A 25617-nucleotide genomic window follows, 5' to 3' on the forward strand; every position below is an offset into this window, starting at 1 on the left:
TGCTCTAGCTAGGTTGTTCTAGGAGGGTGAATAGACTGAAAAAAACCTTATCCCTTTAAACTTTCTTGTATTTATTTATTTATTTAATTACATTTTTAGACCGCCCTATAGCAATAAGCTCCCAGGGCGGTGTACAGCATAATAAAACAGGTTAAAATACAAAAACACAATAAAACATAATTAAAAATTTTCAATTTTCAATTCAAATTTTAAATTTTTAAAATTTTTAAAATGCCTGGGCGAAGAGGTAGGTCTTTACCTGGCGCCGAAAAGATAGCAAAGAAGGCGCCAGGCGTATCTCATCAGGGAGGGCGTTCCATAGTTCGGGGGCCACCACTGAGAAGGCCCTAGCTCTAGTTATCGTTCTCCGTGCCTCCCTATGCGTTGGGACACAGAGAAGGGCCTTCGACGTCGAGCGCAGCGACCGAGTAGGTACATAGCGGGAGAGGCGTTCCGCCAGGTATTGCGGTCCGATGCCGTTAAGGGCTTTATAGGTAAGAACCAACACTTTGAATCTGGCCCGGAAACATATTGGTAGCCAGTGCAGCTGGGCCAGGACAGGTGTTATATGATCAAATTTTTTTGTCCCAGTAAGAACTCTGGCCGCAGCATTCTGCACCAGCTGAAGTTTCCGAACCGTCTTCAGAGGTAACCCTACGTAGAGTGCATTACAGTAGTCCAATCTAGAGGTTATCAGAGCATGGATAACTGTGGCAAGGTTCTCCCTATCCAGATAGGGTCGTAGTTGGGCTACCAGCCGAAGCTGGTAGAACGCATTCCGTGCCACCGAGGCTACTTGAGCCTCCAGTGACAGGAGCGGATCTAATAAGACCCCCAAACTACAGACCTGCTCCTTTAGGGGGAGTGTAACCCCATCTAGGGCAGGTCGGACATCAACCATCTGGGCAGAGAGCCCCCCCACCAACAGCATCTCAGTCTTGTCAGGATTGAGTCTCAGTTTATTAGCTCTCATCCAGTCCATTATCGCGGCCAGGCAGTGGTTTAGTACATTAACAGCCTCACCTGAAGAAGATGAAAAGGTGAAGTAGAGCTGCGTATCATCAGCATATTGCTGGAAACGCACTCCAAATCTCCTAATGACCTCGCCCAGCGGCTTCATATAGATATTAAAGAGCATGGGGGACAGAACTGAACCCTGTGGGACCCCATATTGGAGTATCCAGGGACTCGAGTAATGCTCCCCAAGCACCAGCTTCTGGAGACGATTCTTGAGGTAGGAGCACAGCCACCGCCAAGCAGTGCCTCCAACTCCTAAGTCCGCAAGACGTCCCAGAAGGATACCATGGTCGATGGTATCAAAAGCCGCTGAGAGATCAAGGAGAACCAACAGAGTTACACTCCCTCTGTCTTTCTCCCGACAGAGGTCATCACACTTATTGTAAATAAGTGGAGTACAATTAGAGCAGTAAAGGGCCAGAAAAAAAACTGGAAAAACAGGGGACACAACTCCCCCTCTCAAACTTTTCCAAGTCTTCATATTTCTAGGATCAATTTTTAATTGCCGCATTAACAGAGAAATGGGCCTACAATAGTTAGTCTTTCTAGGGCCATGATGGGGAATCTGTGGCCCTTCAGATATTTCTGGAGTTCAGCTCCCATCAGCCCCAGGCAGCACAGCCAACGGTCAGGAACAATGCAAGATGTAGACCAACACCACTGAAAGGTCCACAGGCTTCCCATCTTGGTCAAGGATATTGTCACCTGTCCAGTAGTAAACAATGCCCCCAAATTTTAGTCACTTACCCTTTAAATTGGTGATGGTGGTGAACATTTGGACCTCCAGATTTTGCTTAACTACACCTATCATATTGTCTGGCCATTGGCTGTACTTGCTGGGGCTGACGGGAATGATAATTCAGAAATATCTGGAGGACCAAAGATTCTCCACCTTAAAGTTAAGTTTTCTTTTTATGCGTGTGCGCATGCAAACAAAATCTGGGTCAAAAAACAACCCCTGAAGTCTATGATTTTTGCCATCGGGATGTTTTCTTCTTTTTGGTGGGCTCCCAGCTAATGTTAACATACTGGGGCAAAAGAAAAAAAAAAGTCCTATACAGTTTTTCAAAGAAAAACGGATCGAGGGCAGCAGGCAGGTGCCCTTCTTTCGACACGACGCATATAGTTTTATTTGGGACAATGGATTCCTCCAAGCTACATTGGCGTTTGCCTTGCGGTAGGAAAAATGCTTTCTGAAACAACCTTTTAAAAGCAGATTCTTTGCTCGAGTTGAAGCGGTTTTTTTTAACATGCTGAGGATACAACTGCGAAAGGCTCCCCGCAGATTCACCCAGGGCCTGGGAGATGGTATTTGAAAGGTTTCACAAAGGGAAGTGGGGTAGAGAAAGGGACATCGTGAATCCCGGATTGGCTGCTGCTTCGCCCCAAAATTCCCCCTTGACTCTAGTCCGCTCAAACTTGGCTCCCACCCGCGCGGGGGAACACACTTTCTTTCGGCTGCTTCCACCCAGCCTCTCTCCAACCTAACTTCCCTAGGAGGAAAGGAAGCTCCTCCCTCTCACTTCATCGAATTTCCCGGCTCTTTCGTTTGCCCCCGCTAGGCAGGACCTATCCAAACCCAAACCCGCCAAGATCCATCCCCGACTGCCTTCCAACTCCTCCCTGCCAGCCCCAGAACGACGCCCCCCTCTCCACCGGGCTTGTTCACACTTGACTGGGCAACAATCTGTTCTCCCCCAGTCCGCTATCAACAGTGTAAACCGAAGTGACTCCAGCGCGTCTCCTGCAAAAGCGCAATCCATGTTTCGATCCAGCTCGGGATATATACACAGGCTCTCTCCTCTCCCTCCCCCCGCCTTTCTCCCTGCCATCCCCGCGTGCCGTTTTTCTCTCTCTGCCCCTTCTTGGGAAAGAGTCGCACTTTTGGTGGGACGAGCAAGCCCGTTCTCTTCCACGGGGGGGTGGGGGGTGGTTCGTTCCTTTGCTCTTTTTTTTCCCCTAATGGTGTGCGTGTTAAAAAAAAAACGGGGCGGGGAATGGCAGAAGGGGAAAGAAAGAAAGATCCAAGTCGAGTTTCTGACGACGTCTCCTGCCCTGCAGTGGCAGCGGCCGCTCCGCATTCCTTGCATTCCTGGGCTGTGACTCCGAGGTCGGCGGCGGCTCCTCCAAGCAGCTCTACGGTACAGGAGAGAAAGAGCGCCCCAGTAACCCTCAACTGCCGCCGCCTCCTCCACGGTCGCTACCTCCACTCCTCCTAGCTTCACGATCAAGGCACCAATCTCCTTCCTCCCGTCCTTTCCCCACCCTCCCAGCTCTCTAACGCTCCCTCCCTTCCTGTTCTCCTCCCCAAATTTTATGCCTCCTCTCTCAAACTTAGCCAAACTTTCCCCAGCACCGCTGGGACGCACGGCTGTATTTCTTAGGGAGGGGGGAGGAGAAGGAGGAGTCTTTTTTCTTCTCTCTCTGTTTGCTGCTCCCCAACCGAGCTTAAGCCACCATCCCGATTCTCCCTTCTCTCTCTACGCACACACCCACCCTCTCCAATTATGATCATTATTGGCAGCGATCGGTGTTCTCTATCACCTTAAACTTTCTTTCCCTGCTGTTTGGATCCTTTGGTTAAGAAGGAAACTTTTGTCTATCCATCGTTGGAGTTTCTTCGGGGATTTTTGTGTGTGTGTGCTTTGCATAAAAGCTTACTTTTTCGCGTTGGGGGCGGGGAAAGGAAGGGATCCCAGTGAAGGAGGCGTATTGGGGAGGAGAACCCAAAGACATGTGAAACAGGTAAGGAAGTGCAGGGATCCGGATGGGAGCGGGCAGGTTTGCTTGAAGTTTGCAAACTGAAAAAGTTTGGACACACTTTGTGGTATTAAGCAGGGACCGAGTCTAGAATCTTGTGATAGACGTTAGTGTTGTGCTTTTGCATTTTAAAAAAAATTGCCGATAACATGTAGGATCGGTTTAACATGCAGTTTCTGAGTCAAGAGTCTACTTCTGTTACGTTTTCCCCCTTCGGATTTTAAATAAGGTTGGCTGATGTGCAGGCTTTGGATGCAAAGGGGAGTCTTGGGACTTAAAAGGCCTTTTGAAATAAATTATGTAGACAAAATCCCACTTCTGTGATCTCCAGTGTAATCCCATGCATGCCTACTCGGAAGGAAGCCTTATTCAGTGGGACTTGCTCCCAGGTTAAGTGGGTATAGGATTGCAGCCCCTTTGCTTCTTGTTATTGTTGCTTTCCAAGGCTGTAAACAGCTGAACTTTTCAGCTTCTGAACACTGCAGCGTGTGACTTATTTGCTCAGCTTTCAGCCAGCCACCCTCCCACTCTCTGTTGGGTGGATTTACCTTCTTGCTCTTTGTTAGCTACCAGTCAAGTCTACACCGGTCATCCGGCTCTGGCAAACACTGTGTCAAGATTGAAATCAAGGAATGTGGTGGTGTCTGCTTCTGTTCTTTGCCTGACAAAATTGATCAGCCTCAAAAAAAGTTTCCAAAAGCTATCTTTCAAGGGATGAGTCACTCGTCATCCAGCATATATACACAAATTAAGCTTGCTGTGTGCTTAAACATTGTAAATGGGATGAGGTTTGCAAGTTTTGAACTCTGTGGGCAAAAGGGCCCTTTTGATTACAAGTCTCTTTCTTTGTAATCTCCAGGAATGTGCATAATGAAAGGTGCAGATAATGAAGGGAAGGTGTTGAATATGGAAAGCCTTGCTTAAAGATTCCCCCCTTGTGATGTCTATATTCCTGTAAAACATGCACACTGAAAGTTTGTGCAATATTAAGACTGTTTTATGTATTTATTTTCTGAAAAAAAGCATACAAATGTTTTAAAAAGTGTTTTCTGGTAGAGCCGAATCATGCATTGGCTTTTACAAGTTCTAAGCTGGTGTGTTTGGGGCTCACAAGTTTAAGAAGAGCCCTGCTGGATCAAACCTAGAGCCTGCCTGGTTCAGCATCCTGTTTTTACATGTGGCCACCCAGTTGCCTCTGGGAAGTCCCCCAAGCAGGACATGGAGGCAGCAGCCCTTGTTTGACGCTGGCAGCTCTGTAAGTTTCACATATTTGCGTGTTGGAGTGTTTGCCACAAGTTGTACTGCTAATGTAGCGCGCTGCCGTCTCTACCACCTAGAATTCCCAGTGGACATGAGCGGTGGATCCGCTGGATTCTGGCCATGCTTAGAAGGAGCAATGGCATTGAAAGAATGTCTTTATCTGGACTTTCTTGGCTTACCCGTTACTGTATATCATTTCATTATTGCTTGGCTGGTTCACACATACATGTGAGCCACTGGATTGTTAAGACCAATTATTGTACACTGCATGACTGGCTGCAGGAGTTGTGAACCGAGGCGATATGAAAATGCTCTATCATGTTGAATATTGTGATGGCTCATACATATATTGTAGTCATCACGTGATAGCCCAGGCATGTGTGAACCAGCCAACTGCAAGGTAACAGGCAGGGAAGTGGTGCCTTGGCCAAAGCTGGCCACTGGAGTTTGGGTCTTCCACAATTAAACCCATCATTGCTGACTCTTGATTTTTGGCTATGGATGTGCCTTGTGGGCATGATGGATGTATGGGCTTGGGTGTGTTAGGTAAGGTTCTTTCTCTCCCCCCCCATCTTTTCAGTGTCGTTTGACTAGGAAGAATATAAGAATAACTGTCAGCTCAGGGCAAACTGGTCCAGCATTCTCTTCTAACAGTAGCCAACCAATGGCTACTAATCCTGATGGATATGTTCTACCTCCACTGTCAGAGGCAGTATGCCGCTGTGTATCAGTTGCTAGGATTCACAAGTGGGGAGAGGGCTGTTGCGCTCGGGTCCTGCTTGCGGGCTTCCCATGGGCATCTGATTGGCCACTGTGAGAATAGGATGCTGGACTAGATGGGCCCTTGGCCTGATCCAGCGGGGCTGTCCTTAAGTTCTTATGTTAACCAGTTATGCATAGAAAACCCACAAGCACAACACGAGTGCAAACGCTCTCTCCCACTTGTATTCCCCCACAACTGATATTCAGAGGCATACTGTGTCTCTGCTACTGAAGAGTAATATATAGCCATCATGATTACTGAGTAATGTCAGTTTCACTGAACTCGGGTGGACTTACTTTTGGGTAAACACATCAGAATCAGTTTGCTAACTCATCTTAAAACAAGGAGTTCTGCAGCATGTAGTCAATTAATTTATTTTAAATTATTGGAGGGCTAACAGTGCAATTCTAACTGTATGCTCAGAGGTAAGTCTTGTTGAATTCAGTGGGGCTTATTTCCAGGTAAGTGGGGTTAGGATTGCAGCCTACTGTGTCTTGAATTCTTACATTATGGATTCTTGCATTATTTAAATTGCAAGAAGCACAAAAATATGGTGGCGGTGGTGATGATAGTAGAATTTTGGGTCAAACAGAAAGTCAGGTGTTGATGGCCCTACAAATGAACAGCCAGGATTAGGAATGTGTTAGGAATATTTTAAAATATTTTCTGATGAGGCTTGACAGATACATGCTTCTGTAACATGGCTAGCAGAGGAAACCTTTTTCATTCCAGGAGGATCCTGAATGACTTCTGACCAAAACATCTCAGAAGATATCACTGTGTGCAGTGAGCACCCTAATGAGTATGATGATTAGTGGTGGTAGAAGAGGAGGGCTGCCTAATTCACAATCCAATTAAGCTGAAATACTTGATTGGGTTTTAAGTAGGCTTGTCACACGGGATTCAATAAATATTAGGATATAATCTGATGCTCACATGTGCAAAACTAAATCCCATTGAACTCAGCGGCAGCAATGTTGCTAGGTTTTTAAAAGATTTGGAGCCTGGGTCTATAGACCCACACGTTCATAACATTTGCATGCACTGATTTACCTGTATAGATGCATAATTAGAATTTAAATGCCACAGAAAGCATGTGAGAGAAGTGGCAATGCATCTTCTAAAAGGATTTCCGGAGAGGTGGCCATGTTGGTCTGGTGCAGCAAAAAGAACAAAGAGTCTTGCGCCTCCTTAAATGCTAAGGGTGGTATTTATCCAGTGAAGTCATCCTGTTCGTGTAAGAACTTTTGCTAGTGCAGTGGAACTCCCCCCTCCCCCCTTCTGGTTCCCAAATCTGTTCTGGTGTCCCCCCATCTATTGGAGCACATTTCTTTTTTTGGGGGGGGGTGCAGGGAGAAGAGAGGGAGGGAGAAGTTCCGATGCACAAACTGAAGTCCTTGTGCAAACAGGACAACTTGGTTGGATACAACCCTAACACATTTATTGTGGCCTATGAAAATTAATCATAAATAAATAATAAATTTAATTTCTGTGTCGCCTATCTGGCCAAAGGCCACTCTAGGCAACGTACAAAACAGTTAAAACACAATGAGATAAAATACAATAATACAATAAAAAACAGTATGAGAATAATACAGCAGCAACAATATTAAAACATTAAAATTAATGCCATAATAAATTTGTTAGTCTTTAGGGTGTCACAAGACTCATGGTTTCTTCTAAAATGGTGACTGCTGGTTGCAATTTTGATAAGAAGTAACATTTAAAAAAATATGTATTACTCAATTAATTGAGGTTACATCTTTTTTTGGCAATTGAAAGTATTAAAATTGATTAATATAACCAGTTAGGCTGCAGTGACATCACTGCATCTGCCACCTTGGTGTTCCATGCTGGCCAGGGCGGAATGTGAGAGTGGGTCAGGGAAATCACTGCACCATCCTAGAAGTCCCATGATTGGGCTCACACAGGGACCATTGTCGTCAAATGGGGCCAGTTCAGGATCCAGCGGGTCTCCACCCTTGTAATGCTTTGAGGCTTTTTGCAGGCTGCCACTGGCAGGAATCTGACCAGTTGCACTTCTGCTTGCATGTACAGCGGGTAGAATGGGGACCCTCACACCAGTGGATGGAGGCCAGCAGAGACAGGCAGGGCTGGGTAGATGGACACCTCCACCCAATCCATACACCCCCACCCCCAGCAGCCTGGCTCAAAGAGGGTTTGGACTTCAGTGCCTGTTTACTCAATGCTGCAGTCTTAGTTTGAAGCTTGATTAGTAGTCTCATTCTAATGTTTTTATTCAGAAGTGAGTCCACCCGACTTCAGTGAATAGACTTGCCTTCTACTCAGTGTGCTTGGAATTGCTTCTTTGTCTGAGTTGACACTAATCAGGTAGCTTAAATGCATGTTTGTTAATATCCTGTTAGTTCAAAACAGGACTATTATTTATGAAAAAAATGGAAATGGACTGCCTTCAAGTCCGACTTATGGTGACTCTATGAATAGGGTTTTCATGTTAAGCGGTACGGTAGGGCCCCACTCATACAGCAGGTTACGTTCTGGACCCCCATTGTAAAGCGGAACCCATTGAATAGAATGGTGCGTGATGCCCGAAAACCGTCATAAAAGAGGAACAAGTGCCATATGAGTTGGGCTTTAGTCTAATTGCATCTAATTGAGACCACTGTATTAGTGAATTGCTGTAAAGCGGGGCCCTACTGTATTCAGAGGGGGTTTACCATTACCTTCCTCTGAGGCTGAGAGGCAGTGACTGGCCCAAGGTCACCCAGTGAGCTTCATGGCTGTGTGGGGATTCGAATCCTGGTCTCCCAGGTCCAGCACCTTAACCACTATACCACACTGGCTCTCTACTATTATTTATAAACTGCCTGAATTTGGTTGACTGTTGTACAAAAGCCAAATCATGCAAACAGGTCCTGGCCACTGGCTTACAGTCTAAAATACCAATATGACAAGTGGCATAAGCAGTGTTCTTGGGGGCTAAAATATGAGGTGCCGCTTGTCATACCTTGATCTGAGGGTAGCAGCACAAAATGGCTGCCATGGGTGGCAAAACAAGAGGTGTCGGTACTTTGTACTGGCAAGCAATATCACCCAAACAGCCCTGGGTGTAGGTGCTTTTATGCGTGTCAAGAAGACACAGGGAGATGTGTAGTATGGAGTTGTACTCAATACAGTTTTGGAGACTTCTCGATCACATTCATGCTCAGGCCTGGGCTGATGGTCATATTTGAATGTGAGGCAGCAATTTTCCCCTTTAGTTTGTCCTGAGTAATGGCTTCAGGTTTTACCTCTCAAAAAGATGCCTGGCTTGAGTCATGTAGGATGGAAGGGACCATAGCACTGGTAGAGCCCATGGATCTTCAATTAAAAGGATCTGGTAGCATGCATAGGAAAAGACCTGCCTGAGGGCTAAACTACATGTTACATTAAGTGTACAGCTTGCAGCCACATTGGAGGATTTAAATAAATTAATCCTAGGCCTGGGAGCCCCCAAATCCCATAGACAATACAACATGCATAGTGTCTCTGACAGCTAATTGTGTGTGTGTAGGGGGTAGCTGGGGGGATGATTAAACTCCCCCTCCCCATGAGCTGTGGTCCTGATGGAAATCGCCTTCATGCCTAGGAGGAATATAAGCTTATGTCGCTTGGGGATGGAGGAAACAGAATTTACCATGGATTGTTATGAAAATGGACATGGACTGCCTTCAGGTCGATCCCTGTGAATAGGATTTTCATGATAAGTGGTATTTAGAGGGGGTTTACCACAGCCTCCCTCTGAGGCTGAGAGGCAGTGACTGGCCCAAGGTCACCCAGTGAGCTTCATGGCTATGTGGGGATTTGAACCCTGGTCTCCTAGGTTGCAATCTACCACCTTAACCACTACACCACACTGACTCTCTGGATTGTTATATTTATTTGTTATATTTATTTATGTTTTATTTGTAACATGTATTCTTTGTGCAGGTTAGCTTTCTCTAATAAAAGAGCTCTTTCTATGGAGGTTGCCATTTGCTCTATTTCATGTTTAGTTATAAAGTTGTTTATGTAGACATTGATTTGATGAAATCTTGGAACATGGAGCTGCAGTAATTAATATTGGCACTTACCTATACTATAGCCAAGGGCCACCATTGATCCTAGACAGCCACATACATGGGCTGGAGAGAATTTCATGTGCAGCTTCTAGTTTCCAGTCCAAAATCATGGAGAGGTGCTGCCAGTCAGTGTATGTTTATACAGATGGACCAATGGTCTGACTCAGTATAAGGCAGCTTCCTGTGCTCCGTGTATTACTGCAGCTAATCATCTGGTGGAACAGCAAGCTGCTTTTTCCATTTTAAACTAGCTTCCCTGTTCAGGTGGGTGATTGGCTGCAGTATAAACTTTGTGCCCTTCTCGCTTGCCTACACTATGGCTGTCTGTAGCATAGGTCTATTATTTCAGAGTGGTTATTAAACATTAAACATAAATTTATATCCCTAGGGTGGCAATACGTGTGAGAGAGCCTTCTCTGTGTTGGCCTCTAGACTTTGTAACACCCTACCGTTAAAGATGCATGTGGCACCAACTGTGCATTTATATTCTGAAGGTGCACCTTTTTACCTAAACTTTGGGAAATAGTTGATTATTTGCTTTTCCTGCTGTTAGTGATTTTATATTGGTCCTGCGGTTGATTTTAGTTGGTCTGATTGCACTGCATTTTATCATTTTATTATTTTGTAAACCTGCCCTGGGACCTTCTGGTGAAGGGCTGGTAATGAATGTATTTAATGAATAAACCAACCAGTAGCATTGTAAAAGCAAGTATTTTTTTTTCTGTCTTCTGCCTATAGAGCACCAAGAGTGGCTTCATAGCATAAGAGTTTGTGTGTGTGTATGTGTGTGTGTGTGTGTAAGAGCAAATATACACGTTAAGGGAGGTATTCAGTGCTACTCTTATTTAAAGTAGACACATTGAAATGAATAGACATGACTAGGTTCATTAATTTCAATTGAGTAGTACTTTGTTGAATGCAATCCAATGACACTACCATAAATAAACTAAAAATTAACATTATCTGAAATATAATATAAAACCTGGCAGTTCTGAACATTAAGAGCTAGTTAAAAGAGAAAAGTTAGCTCTTTCCATAGGAAAAAAAAGCCAAAGAGGGAACCTGATGGATCTCCACAGGGAGGGCATTCTGTAGCTTGGTGCTTCCACCAAGAAGGCTTTGTCTCTTGTGCTAATTTAGTGCCATAGCATGCCTTGGCAATCCAGACATAAAAAAAAAAATGCTGCAGACAAGCATCTTCTGAAAGCTAAAGCAATATCACTCACTTTACCTTAATGACAGGGTGGGCTGATGATGGAATATAGGAACACAGGAAGCTGCCTTATGCAAGTCAGCCTATTTGCCCATCTAGCTCTTGTTTACACTGACTGGCAGCAGCTTTCCAGGATTTCAGACAGGATTCTCCCCTAACCCTACTTGGAAATGCCAGAGATTGAAACTGTGTCCTCCTGCATGCAAAGTAGATGGTCTACCACTGAACTATGACCCTTCCCCAAATGTGCCTATCAGCCTGAGATGATTGCACAAAACCTTTGAAGCTGACCTTAAAGCATGGACAGGTCTATACTGGAGGAGCTGGTCTTTTATGTGTGTAAATCGCTTATACAGTCATATGGGCTGGGATTTAGGTCCAGAAATTTAGTTAGGTCTGTCATAATCATGGCCTTGGGTGTTATACATATAATATGCAGGAATTGTGATCTATTAAGGGCTTGATAACCCCCCCTTTTTAAGCCTCCTTGGTGCTGTATAAATAGACATTTTTCTTTTAAATATTTGATGCAACACAGCTCATTATGAATAGGCCATCCTGGGAAGAAGGGTGATAAAATTAGATCATCTTGTTCTAAGTTGCACTGATTTATGGGTTGCATAGTTGTTCCACTCAGGTGCATTGCAGTTTTTTGTAGGATGGGTGGACTAGTCCTACAGACAACTTTGCCAACATGTGTGGAACAACTATGTGATCCATGAAAGGGCAACTATAGGTCATTGAAATATGCAACTGCCTTTAGTTTGCATCAGGAATGATGTGAGAATCCTGAAAGAAGACTGTTTTCAATTAATCTATTAGGAGCCCACATGCTTTTTCTTTGGTTTGTGCCAAGAGATCACAAGCAAGCCAGATATGTAGGTCTCTCATAGTTTGTTTAATGTTTTCAAATTAGTTGGGCACCTTATTATTCAGGCAGATTGTTAAGACTGTGGGGTAGACTTATGACAGCTTTACTATTAAGGCTGCAATCTTACTTAGGAGTAAACCTTTTTAAACAGTGCAACTTGTTTAAGTTGAAATAAGTATGGGATTGTGCAGTAAATGCCCGATTGTAGAATTAAAACCAGTCTGAACAACAAGGACAGACTTTATCTTTTAGTATTGACTGTGATTAGATTTTTTTTTCTTAACCCCCCCCAAGACATCTAAAATGAGGAAACCATTGCTTCTGCTATCTTTCAGCGATCCTTTATAGTAGCAGTAATGGTCTAGGTACAACACTGTTCATGGAAGCAATTAATTGGCAGCTGGTGTTGATGTGTCTCAGTGCTCTTCTCAGCTGGCCATTAATTGGCAGCAGATGCCATGTGCTTCTACTATTGTTGCTTAAATATGGGGCAGGCTCCTGTGAAACAGATCTGGTCATTCAGTGTTGCATAAGCCACAAGTGGCTAAACCAGGCACAGCTGAAAGGCATAAATAAATCCAAAATTTGAAGGAAAAAGAGATGCAGCTGTGTGTTCAAAGCATTTATATCCTGCTGGATATAAATCCTTTTCCTATATCCTGGAAAAGCTCCTAGGAGGAGCCTCTGAGAAATAGTGGCACCAATACATTCCACCAATGAGCAGCTGGAGAAACCCTGGCCCAATGCTAATGTAATGGCTGCATTCACACCTCATGCTAAACCATGGCTCAGCACAATGTGCATGAAATAGAATGAGCCGGAGCAAACCTAATCTCAGTTTACTATGTGTGAACCTATAACCATGGTTTATCACTAATTCTGATCACATTAAAAAACAGACTTTCGGTTATGAAGCTGGCTTGTTTTAAGTAACCTTAAACAGTCTAAACAACAATCCTAGGTTTGCATGCAATGACAAGCCAACTTTAAAGAAAGCGGCTAAGAGCAGAGAAGAGGGAGAAGTGCATGAGCCTGAGACTCATTCCAGCTTGTGCACATTGCACTATATCATGGTTTAGCATGATATGCGGACTTAGCCAGTATTGTCTGCTTGTGAACCATTGATAGGAAATCAAAATACATACTCAAGGTCATGCATTCTATTCCTCCTCTCTTCCACTGATTTATCATAATTTGCATTGCATGTTCAAGTCTAGGTTAATCCAGAACAAATTCATTCTTGAATTAGCTGTAGTATGAAGTACAGTAGTTTTGCAATGATGGAACCCGGTTAGCATTAACCATGGTTTATGCTGGTGTACGTGTAATGTGACACAAAACATGGGTGATTGAGAAGGGAGGTGGGAAGTTGCTCTGGAAGAGATGAAGATAGGGAAAGGGAATGTATGACCACAGTGCTGGCTTCTGTTTTGCAGACCATGGTTTCCAGGGAGCCAGTGGTCATTAGGAGTGTGTATTTGTTTACAGAAGCAAATTTTGTCAACTTTCATCTCTGTTGTTGGACTGGAGTTGATTAAATCAACTTGCACACTGTGCTAAGTTGTAATATGAATCAGTGGCTTGGTTCTGATACTTGGCTAGCAAGTACTTACTGGGGTGGTCTGGCTCAGCTTGACATCACTCAGGAATCGCTGTTAAAATATGGTACTAATGTGATCCTCAGCATTGCGTATTTCTTGTTTGAAACTGTGAAGCTGATTCCATTGCAGACCCCAATTTGGACACCACATTTTTCTCATAAGTGGGTTGGTCCTGCATAGTTTTGGGAGCACTTTGTTCTCCATGCAATCTGTGAAACTAACTGGGGTCGTCTCTTGGTATTGTGTTACTCAAACTGGTGCATTTTTTAAAATTTTTTTACCCTTTTTTAAAAGATATTTTCAAAGCTTTTTTAAATAAAAGGTTTTAAAGTTGTTTTGTTTTAATGTATTTTAAAGTCTGTTTTTATGAAGTTTTAAAGTGTTTTTAGTGCTTTTGTTTGCTGCCCTGGGCTCCTGCTGGGAGGAAGGGTGGGATATAAATCAAATAATAAATCAAATCAAATAAATAATAAAAGTGTGGTTATGAATATAGGAAGCCACCTTATACGAGCTGCATTTTGGTATCACTCTAAACCATGTATGGGGAATCTGTGACTCTCCAGACGTTGTTGGGCTCCAACTTCCATAATTTCTAACCATTGGCCATGCTGGCTAGGGTGTTGAGAGTTGAAGATGAACAACTGAATTGTCACAGGTTCCTCATTAATGTTCTAAAATTTGTTTTAGGAAAACCTTGAATGAGCCTAGATTATGGGGGCTCATGAGCTTCCACTCTTCTCTCAATCTCTCTTGTAATCATCAGTTTGTTGTGTGAACCCAGAATTCATAGTTATTATTAACTATGGTTAGTTTAAACAAGGCAGCTTCAGCAACCATAGTTTGACGCTAGCTTATTTGAAGCTAACTATAGTTAATGTTAACCAGAGTTTGTTGGTGTGGATAACAGAGCAAACTATGGTTAATCAAAAGTGGAAGTGAAAGCTTCCAAACTAGATCCCCAGACTGCACCAGAGGAGGAGAGGGGAGGAGTGCACAAACCTGGGAAAAGGCTAGGCTTGTTCATGTTTCACAAAACTATAGTTTAGCATGATGTCCAAACACTACCACTGAGTCAGTCTGTTGATCCATCTAAGTCATTATTGTCTACACTGACTGCAGCAGCTTTCCAGGGTTTCAGACTGGAGTCTTTCCCAGCTCTACTTGGAGATGTCAGGGATTGAAACTCAAGACTGCATTCAAAGCATGTGCCCTACTACTGAACTGTGGCCATCTCCCAAGAATGTTATTGGGTTTTTGCAGTAGAACACGTCTGCAACAGTGAGGAGGTAGTCTGGATAAATTCATGTATTTTGTTTAAAAGAGTGCAACTGGGGTAAATTTGCATATTGAATTGCAACACCATTCTCTGTCAATTTGGTACTGTCATTTATACTTAGTGACTGTCTACGAACTTGTCACATTTTTGTTAGTACCTCTGAAAACAAGAGCCTGATGAAGCACCAGAGTATCCAGCCCCTTAGGATTTACTGCAAATGTTAACAAGCAGTGAGGATATAGTACCATCATATTGTGACAAATTTGTGCCTAGGGTTAATGAATTAGCAAGAATAAGTAAGCCATATATATGCAAAGGCAGTGTTGGTATTAAAGATTTTTTGTTTCTTTCACTGCTTGACTATTTTTAGCCTGAGATGGTGGGCATGTCTTCTTCTACACTTAGACCTGTCTTGTGATATCTGAAGCTAAGAAGTAAAGGCTGGAGTTCTTAGCTTTTTCTTCCTTTACTGCCGGGATGTATTTGGGAAAGTGGAGGTCCACCCATCTGGGCCAAGGGCATGATTTCATGAATAGATTGCCCTAGGGTAACCTTCCTATTTCACCATGCTATATCCAGAGTACATTTTGGATTCAGAGATAGTTTGTGTCTCTGCCCTGAGCAACTTGGTGCTCATTCTTTCTATATACCAAATATTCATTTTACCTAGGGCAATTTACATTTCTTCTAAATGGTTTGCCCTAGATAACGGATTTCCTTTGCTCCCATCTGGAATTATGAAAAGTATTATGTTTGGATAGGTGATCCCGGACTGACCACACCAGGGACTTTTGTTTTGTGAATTCCATAATGAAGAATTCCATAATTATGCAATAGGGAAGAGCTAACTCTGTGCTCCAAATATATCATGCAGATTGATCTCTTTGATGCAAATTTGCATGCAGTGCAAGTTAAAGTCATCCATGCTATAACAACGTTTGTTTTTGAACTTTGGAGACGTAATAAGGCTAGGAACGCCCAGATTTAGATTGAGGTTGTTGGTGAAAAGATTTGTAATTGGGGAAAGTTTGAGAAAGTGACTTGACTGCTGTTACTTCTGCTGGCTTGCTATCAACGGGAATGAATTAATTTCTAACTGCTTGGCCTGGAGGTTCTTGGTGCTTGAACCTTGAGAGCTCAAGGCATCTTCTGCAACAGCTGCTAAAGTCTAAGAAAATGCCTGGAATCACAGAACTGCAAAAACTACAAGTCCTTGCCTGTTACTTTGTAAGAACACACTCTTTAATTGTGCACCTTCTGTATGCATGAACAAAGAAACAGAGCCATTTTAAGGTCTTGTAGGATCTTGGAATTGTAAAATTGGGTGTTTGACCTCAAAAGCCTATCAACAATCCTGTCCCCCACCTCCCCAAAAAACCCCAGGACTTTGATATTTCTGCAATGAATTTTACTACATTTGCTAAAGTTGCCCTTCTGAAAGAACACTAACCCCCTAAGTGAGCAGGCAAGCAGCTATTTACAAGGCTGGTTAGCCACATGCAGTTTATTACATGACACATTCAAGACATGGGAGATGTATGCTGGGATTGTTGCATCAAATTACTGCTTGGGTTGCACAACTTACTTCTGAGTAGACATGTATTGGATTGCAGCCTTTGTCTTCCCATTCCAGCCACTTTGACAAGAAGTCCTTTACCAAAGAGAGTTTATTTATTTATTTTACTTGTATCCAACTGCCCATTGCACTCACTTCGCTGCTCAGAATACAAGTGGACAGCTTGAGTTATTTCCAGGTATTTCTTTAGTCCTTTTCCTGGACACAAAGCTAGCTCCATTGGGTTCAATGGGACTTACTCCCAGGTAAGTGTGTATTGCATTACAAGTCTGTGTAAAACACTGGCAGTGATAATGACTAGAACACTTGGAACAGCTCTGATATAAGGAGAAAACACACCGTTTCTTTTAGGGAAGACAGTAAATAATAAAAGGATGACATGAATAATGTAAAAATGTAAAAGAGGAAAGTATCAGTTTTTTTAATGTAAGCTTTTTGTTTCTTTGTTTTTGGCATTACAATATCAGAGAGACTGACAGTTTTCTCATTTGAAAGATCCTGGCACCCTTTTTTTCTCCACTTGCTGTTGGTGAAACTCTATTGCTTTTTTTTTTTTAAAGCAAGCTAGGGATTCTCTTCTAGGATGTTGCAATAGGAATGAAGATGATTGGAGAAAAGCATGCTGTTTTGAACTCCTGCCATCATCATCATCATCATTATTATTATTTCATCATTTCCCCAAGATGTTTAGGGCAAAGTTTTCTCCCCTCCCCAAGTTATTTCCACAGCAACCCTGTGAGGTAGGTTAGGCTGAAACAACAACTGGCCCAAAGTAACCCACTGAGCAGGAATTTGAACCTTAGTCTTCGTGGTCGTCAAATGGCACAGGCTGTGCTCGGATGACTATATCTCAGCATAATAAGCCAAAATATTAGAAAACGTTTTGCCTGTGGACATAGTCCATTCATTTCTTCATGGTGCAAGAAATCAAACCAGAACGTTTAAGACTAGCCATTGTTTCCTGTTACATTCAAACTGTGAAAGTGGTAACCAGCCTCAGAAGAACCCAGGATATTAAATTGTGGTCTGAAGTTGCCTTAATATCCTAGCTTGTTCCAAAGCTGGTAACCATAGATTTCTGGTTTGGATGAAACTGAAAACTGTGATTAAACAGAAGCTTTCTGGTTTAATTGTAGGCTCATGCAAAGGGAGAACTGAAAACGGGAAAACGGGAAAAATGGTTGTCATCTCATCTTATTAAATCAAGATATGATTGTCCAAACACTTATTTTTTAACCAGCCAGCCAGTGGTATTGGACTAGGCTAAAAATGTGGTGTAGTGGTTAAGGTGTTGGACTACGACCTGGGAGACCAGGGTTTGAATCCCCACATAGCCATGCAATCAAATTATTTATGCTGACCAGGAATCTATTTTGAATGAAGAGATTGAAGTAAGAGCTGCACGTATCAGGTGGTCGGCTAAGTTGGAGAATGATTTAAAAGGGATGCTATGTTCAGATAGGAGTCTTCGTCAACGTGATGTCTTGATATCAGTGGTCTCTGCGCAAACTGTACTTGAGGCTTTCCAATAACTGATTTTGGACTTACAAAACTGTTTAACATCTAAGTCCTTGGTAAGGAATCAGCTTCCCCTGTAAGTCTAAACCTTGGTTTGATCAGGAATGTATAGCCTTGAAAAAATTGCTGAATGAAAAATATAGATCATACAGAGATAGGAATCTATCGATACTGCCCGGAATGGATGGAGTTGAAGAAGAGGTATAAAAATCTAATTAAGGGGGAGGGGGGAAGACAAGCGCAGAGAGAGAACTGGCAGTGTCTAATAAAAGCTTCAAGGACAAAGGACTCAACTACCTTTTGGAGGATGGTCACTAGGGGATGGCCTAAAACACCAGTTAATTTGGGAGTACCATATTCCTGTGAACTCTTGGGAATTGCACTTTAGCAATATTTATGCAATGGGCCAGAAAGGCCACCAGACAGCAAGGGCTAATATAAATGACTTCCCGAAGTGGCCACCTGTTACTGTTAAGGAAGTTACAAATCTCATTGCCAAACTGAAACTGGGCAAAGGAGGATAACATTCCTCCTGAAATATTTAAAGCTAACACAGAGTGGTGGGCCCCAGTATTGGCAGCATTATTTACTAGCATTGACCACTCAGAATGTATTCCAGAGGATTGGGGGCTTGCCATTATCATCCCAATTTATAAAAAAGGTAAAAGATCCGACCCTGCTAATTACAGACCCATTAGCCTGCTGAACATTATTAGCAAGCTATATGCTAGTCATCTACACAAGAAACTGCAGAACTGGCTGGAGCAAGAAAACATTTTGGTTCAGGGGGGAGCGTTTACAATGGATCATGGACTTGTATTACAACATCTGGTGGAAAAATATACAGCTAACCCTGGGGGAGCCCTCTATGCAGCCTTTATTGACTTTAAATCAGCTTTTGACCTGATATCAAGAGATAGACTTTGGGAGAAATTTGAGGCCACTAACATCGATAGATGTTTGCTATCACTTATATGGTGCCTGTATGAAAATACTCAATTATGTGTAAGATGTAATAGCGCTGGCCATCTGTCCAGGCCTATTCCCACTTTCAAGGGAGCTAAACAGGGGTGCATCTTAGCTCCCACTTTGTTTAACTTTTATATTAACTCCCTGGTCAAAAGTCTAGTGCTAGTATGCTCTCACCAACCTAGACTGTCAAATAGGACTTTGTCTATTCCCCTTTATGCATATGATGCAGTTTTCTTATCTTTGACAAGTATTGGTCTGAGACACGTGTTGAGCGCCCTTGACAGCTACTGTAAAAAAGAACTACTGGTAATTAATTATGACAAATCTAAGGTTGTGGTTTTTACCAGGAAGAGGGTAAAGCACCGATGGCAGGTAAACGATCACCCAATCGAACAGGTAACATCTTACAGATATTTAGGAGTGACATTTCACTCATCAGGAACATGGAGACTTCAAGCAAAAAATGCCACTGCTAATGCACAGAGGAGCACAAAGGCTCTCCTTTCCTTCTACACTAAAAGGGGGCAGCATGTTCCATCTGTCATTCAGGTGTTTGTTGCTAAAGTTGTTGCTCAAATGCGGTATGGTTCACAACTAAGTGCTTATGATAACTATGCCCCTTTTGAAATTGTGCAAACCAAATTTTTGAGATCAATACTTCGTATTCCAAGCTGTGTCCCCAATCCTATCATGCGATTAGAAGTAGGGCTAATTTCAATAGAGGCCCGCATATGGATGTGCAAAATAAAGTTTTGGCTAAAAATGATGTTCTCACCAGTGGGTCTGGCTCCACTCACATTAACTGATGCCTTCCAGTCAAAATGGAAAAAGACCCTAAATATGAAATTACTAAGTTTAGGATTTTCTCCAACTACTATTCTAGCGTAAGGTTACACTAAAGCAAAAATGTGCATTTTCCAGCGAATTCTGGACATTGAACTCCAAAATCATTTAAGTTTGGCTGCATCCTACCCTGATTTTAAACATAACATAGGGGCATTTGTACCTGCTCATTATTTGGCTAACCTGACCACTCCCAAATTCAGAAAAGCGTTTACATTAGTTAAGTTTAATGTCATACCATCAGCACTTTTGGATGGCAGGTTCAAAAAAATTCCTTATAGCAAGCGAGTATGCCCTTGTGATGCGGGGGAAGTAGAGCCCAGTCCCTGGGGCTGATGGGAGTCGCAGTTTTAAAAAGTAACTTTTCCAAGCTCTGGATTCATGTGGTGGTGATGAAATGCCTTGTGCTACCATTTTACTACAGTAAATTTGTTATTACTAGTTAATATACATTTGCCATTTATGAAGGAGTTGGAATTGGAGTCGGAGTCGGTACATTTCTATCAACTCCGACTCCACAGCCCTGGTTTTGAGCTACTTGGAAAAGAGATGGGGAAAATGTAATTTAAAAAAAATCTACTATAGCAGTGGTAGCTGATGTGGTACCCTCATGTTGTTGTTGAGCTATGACTCCCATCAGGCCCAGCCAGCATGGCCAATGGTCATGGAGGGGACCACATTGTCTAACCCATGCGATGCTATACTGACTCAGATGTTGGCGCATTATGCACCAGGGAATATGGGAGGCAGCTTGGGTGAAAGGGGAGAGCTCTGGTTTTCACGCCCATCACAATCAGCTGTTGTTCATTCTCTCTCCACATAATGAGTGCCAGCTTAATGCAGATTCCTCCGTCCCTGGGGAATTTGTGTCCAAAGTCTTGTACATGGTATGTGCATTCCTTTTGTCATTCTCATAACACTACTCTTCATTTGTATATGGTTATCTCCAGCTATAGTAATTAGTGCTATGAGAATAGGAAACCAATTCACAAGACCACTATGCTCAGGCATAAAGCTCAGTGGGTGACTTTGGGCCAGTTGTTGTTTCAGCCTAACCTACCTCACAGGGTTGTTGTGGGAATAACATGGGGAGGGGAGTAAACTTTGATTGCTGCCCTAAACATCTTGGGAAAATGGTGGAATAAAATGTAGCTAATAATAATGGCTATTGCTTATTATTGAGAGGGGGAGAGGTAAGGCAGTGGGGAGATGAGTGCAATGCAAATGCACCAATGAAACCAATCCTGTTGGTGCATTTGCACTGCACTGACCTCCCACTGCCTTGCCCTGAATGGTGACCCACCTGCCAGGAATCTAGTGTAGCCTCACCTGGTGAGGTGCTTCTGATGTCCAGATCAGTTCCCACAGTAGCCAAGCCTATGGAAAGCCTTCTGTTCTTTTAGTTGCAGCTCCCTTTTTCTCCTCTTTCCCTGACTCCCAAATCTCATGGCTGTGAAATCTTCCCCCCTATAGCAGTCTATGGGTTAAAGCACAGTTCTCATCTTCTAAGGTGCCATTTGTCATCTGCTGTTTTTACAAGAAAAATATTTTTTAAAAAATCTACTTGCACTTTTGTAATTTAACCAATTCATTGTCTAAATATTGCAGCTCTAGAAAAATGCAACATCTGGATACGTTCTATTGAAATGGAGGAGGGTAATAAAGGATATGAAATGGTCCTTTTAGGGTACATAGGAAGCTGACTTATACAGTACTGAGTCAGGCCCATTGGTCCATCTAGCTGAGTATTGTCTACACTGACTCTCCAGGATTTCAGGCAGGGTTCCCTCCCAATCCTATCTGGAGATGCTTGGGATTGAACCCAGGGCCTTCTGCATGCAAGGCAGATGCTCTTCCACTGAGCTACAGCCTTTCTCCGTATTCCTACCATGTTGAGGAAAGACGATCTGGAAAGCTGACAAATGTTGATGATAATTAAATATTTGAAAAGCTGTTGAAAGCATAGAGGGAACCCAGTTTAAGCCTAACCACGAAGTATCCTTAAAGGATCATTAGTAATGAATGTAAATCTTGGGGAGGTAGATCCTAGTAAGATATCAGGCTAAACCTCTCAACAATTAAGAGCAGTTCAAACATGGAATAAATTTGGATTTACTGCCAAGAATGCATAGGAACACAGCCTCTAACTTACAGTGCAGTCCCAAAAGCTACTTAATTTGAAGCAATCTCCATGAAATTAAAAGGGTTTATTTCTAGATATAATTACATTGACTTCCTACATATGGCTTCCTGTAGCTCCTTGTTCTGCAATTTCTCACTTTGGCAATGGTGAGCAGCCAAGTGACCATCCACTAAACAATTATGACTCATTTTGGAATCTGACCCACCACTGGGAAATTATTATTGCGTTGGAAGTAACTATAACTTTCCATAACACTTTCCTTCATTTTTGAGAACTCCTTAAATTACTGATTTAAATCTACAGTATGGATTCCCCCCTCCACACCCTGAATAATATGGAAGTTACTGTCCTAAATTGTATGTATTTTTTAAATTTTTATGGCTTTGAAATCCTAACTTAAGTTCGCAGAAGGAAAGGTTTGTGCCTCTTCCTCCTTCCTGCACTCCTGAAAAGCCTCTCTGGATGGCTTGGGGGTGGGGCGTCATTAACATTGTGGGATGAGATATGGGAGGTCACCAGGCAAGGGGGGATCGCCCCAAATTGGACTTAGAGTCTGACATAAGTTAACTTACAGTGCAGTCCTTGGGATCAAATTCTATATCATTAATCTTCAAGTCCAGTATAAAGCTGTTATATAGCATCTGATTACTTACATCAGAGTCCTAAAGGGTATCTGAAGGCTCTCTTATGAGCCTACCTGATCTCTATAATCAGCTTAAAAGCCGCTCCTGAGTTACTCTCAATACCACAGGGGGTTTTTTTTGGAGGGGGGATTGGGGGGCATTTTAATTAATGGCATATTGTTTAGGGAGTACTTCCTGTGTCTGTTAGGCATGAGACATAACTTCCTTATTTCTCAAGGCTTTTAGATGAGTGATGCGTGGATTCCCCCTCCCCTTTTCTCCTGCTTTTAATGCTTTTTTGTTGTTATACAGCCTCGAGAGTGGCTGTATACTATAACCAGCATGGATTTTTCACATTCCACAATGTTAAATTGAAAATATCCCCCATGCCATTCTGATGCTTCCCATAAACTCATTTCAGAACAAAACCTTACAAAATTTATAGTCCTGAACTCAGAAACACTTGCTTAACAATCCCCTAAATTTTCATGGTGATAAACAAAATAGTCAGACAGAATTGAGAGTTCAAACTGTAAAAAGAAAGAGAAAAAAACAGATCCCTTTTGGACTTTTTTCTGTCAGAGTTCTCATAATCTGTTGAAATTCATTAAAAACCAGCCATGTTCACAGAGTACCTGTAATCGTATTACTGACCGTGCCCCATACTCAGACCATCACCTGCAGTTTAAAAGTTTAAAAAATGCCTACCTAATTTTTAATTAATTTAAGAATATTAGCATTGAAGTCAATGATAAGCCGGGGCATGCTCAGTAACAACCAACTGTCAGAGTTGTAAAAGTCAGACTCACAGGTTCTTGGCTTGGCTAATCATGGGGCACACCCGCACCAGACCTTTATTTCACTTTAGACAGTCATGGCCTCCCTCAAAGAATCCTGGGAAGTGTAGTTTATGAAGGGGGCTGAGAGGAGGCTCCTGTTCCCCTGACAGAGCTTCAGTGGCCAGAGTCGTTTAACAGTCAGCCACTTTGAAGATCTGTGAGAGGAACATGGCATCTCCTAGCAACTCTCACCACCCTTCACTAACTACAATTTCCACGATTTATGGGGGGAAGGCATGACTGTGAAGTGGAATAAAGGTGTAGTGTGGATGTGGCCAATGACAGCTTTGGTTTAAATTTGGGTGGGAGAATGATTGTGCCTGTTGCAGAATAAAAAGGTGGGGGAAACACTGAAAAAGAATGATACTGTTCATAATATTTTCCTTATGGAAAGGAAAAGGGCTTCCCCTCTGCCCAGTGCCAACCCACCCAATCTCTTTCCCTCCCTTCCCCTTCCTGCTCTCCCTGCTCGTCCCACAGGTCAGTTTCACCTATCCTAAGCATGATTGTAAAGGAGTATATCTCACTGAACTCAAAAAGCATGCAAATGATCAAACCAGTCCTCCCCCTTCCTCTACCCTCCTTCTTGTCTCTTCCCTCTCTCTTTCTTTGCCCCTCCTTCCCCTCCAATCCCCTCCTCTCTCCCTTCCCCCTCCCCCCCATGGTCAGTTTCACCTATTCTAAGCATGATTGCAGGGGAGTAAATCCCACTGAACTCAATAAGCATGCAAATGATAATCCATCCATTCTCAGCAAACTTGCACAGGATCCCATTTCTTAGCTCCTGGATTTAAGAGAAATTCAATAATAGGCAAAAAAACCCCTTGTGGTTTAATATCATACCTATAGCCAACAGATATTTCTATCAAACTTTAAAAAGCAAGGAAATTGGGGAACTATAGTGAATGCACCAGGGGAGCAGGAGACCATCTCTTCTCTGAGATATTGTCCTGTCCTACAAATTGGTAAAAATGCAAACACAATTTGAGTTGGCCTTTCCCAGTCCAATCCACTTCCTGTGTAGCTTGGATGAATTTGGTAACACGTGCCTCTGAGCACATGGGGAGTGGTGGCAACACCTGCAACCAGCCCAAATAACAGAAATAAGGTATGTGCTGTGCTGATCTTGTTTTAGCAGGGAGGCAGGAACAATATTAAGACACTTGATAGAGTTCACATAGTCACTTTAGATATGTTTGATTTACTTTGCAATTTTAGTGAAGTTTCATATAGTAAATCATTTTCTTTTGCTTCTGTTTCTGTGAATATGCGAAGTACAGCAACACTTTGCAATGCTAAAAACCCTCCAAAAACAATTGTGGAATAATGCCACTGACTATTCTGCAGAATAGTTTCCAATGGAGACGAGGAGTGTCTCAGTTTGCACACAATAAATCAGTAGGAGGTGAAATATATTCTAGCAAAATTCTAGATGTGCTCTATGTTTTTAATTGACCATTCCCACCTTTCCTTAAGTGGAGTGATTTGAGCATAGCAGGCTGAAAACATGCATCTTGGGCAAGTTTGTTTTTTCCAACAACTAGAGGCATTGCTTAAGTAGCAACATATTGTAATCAGTCTGATTTTACATCAAACTGTAGTTTCAGATTCAACTGTTAATGCACCCAAAATAGAAATAGAACATAACCTTCAGTTTGAAACACAAAAGGCTGTCTTCACCATCATATGACATTGACCAAAAAGGCTTTGAAATTAATAAAAATTTTTATTTTATTTATTTATTTATTTTCATTTATATACCGCCCTAAGCCTAATGGCTCTCTGGGCGGTGTACATAAAAGATAAACAGCACAATATATAACTACAATAAATATAAAAGTCAAAAACCAAAAACAGACAAACAACAACAAAACCAAACAGCATCATAATACAACACTAGTAAAATACAATTAGAAATACACTTTAAAAACAGATTAAAATACACTTTAAAATGCCTGGGAGTATAAAAAGGTTTTCACCTGACGCCGAAAGGATAGCAGCGTCGGCGCCAGGCGCACCTCATCGGGAAGACTATTCCACAATTCGGGGGCCACCACCAAAAAGGCCCTAGATCTAGTCACCACCCTCCGAGCTTCTCGATGAGATGGCACTCGGAGGAGGGCCTTAGATGTTGAGCGCAGTGTACGGGTAGGTTCATATTGGGAGAGGCGTTCCACCAGGTATTGCGGTCCCATGCCGTGTAAGGCTTTATAGGTCAAAACCAGCACTTTGAATCTAGCCCGGAAACAAATAGGAAGCC

General features: G+C 42.6%; 1 protein-coding gene across 3 annotated transcripts in view; it reads left to right on the forward strand.

Annotated features, from left to right (window-relative positions):
* The first annotated feature begins 3114 nt into the window (after nucleotides 1-3114).
* Nucleotides 3115-25617, forward strand: part of PTPN14 (protein tyrosine phosphatase non-receptor type 14) — a 174773-nt gene continuing 152270 nt past the window's right edge. For 2 of the 3 annotated variants that reach the window (XM_061625211.1, XM_061625212.1), the window contains exon 1: nucleotides 3115-3762. The gene's annotated coding sequence lies outside the window, so the exon portion shown is untranslated. Of the gene's footprint in view, nucleotides 3763-4995; nucleotides 5033-25617 lie in introns of those variants that run through there. The other variant, XM_061625213.1, reaches the window with a different exon arrangement.

Source organism: Rhineura floridana, chromosome 4, assembly GCF_030035675.1.
Source record: "Rhineura floridana isolate rRhiFlo1 chromosome 4, rRhiFlo1.hap2, whole genome shotgun sequence".
Taxonomy (NCBI): Eukaryota; Metazoa; Chordata; class Lepidosauria; order Squamata; family Rhineuridae; genus Rhineura; species Rhineura floridana.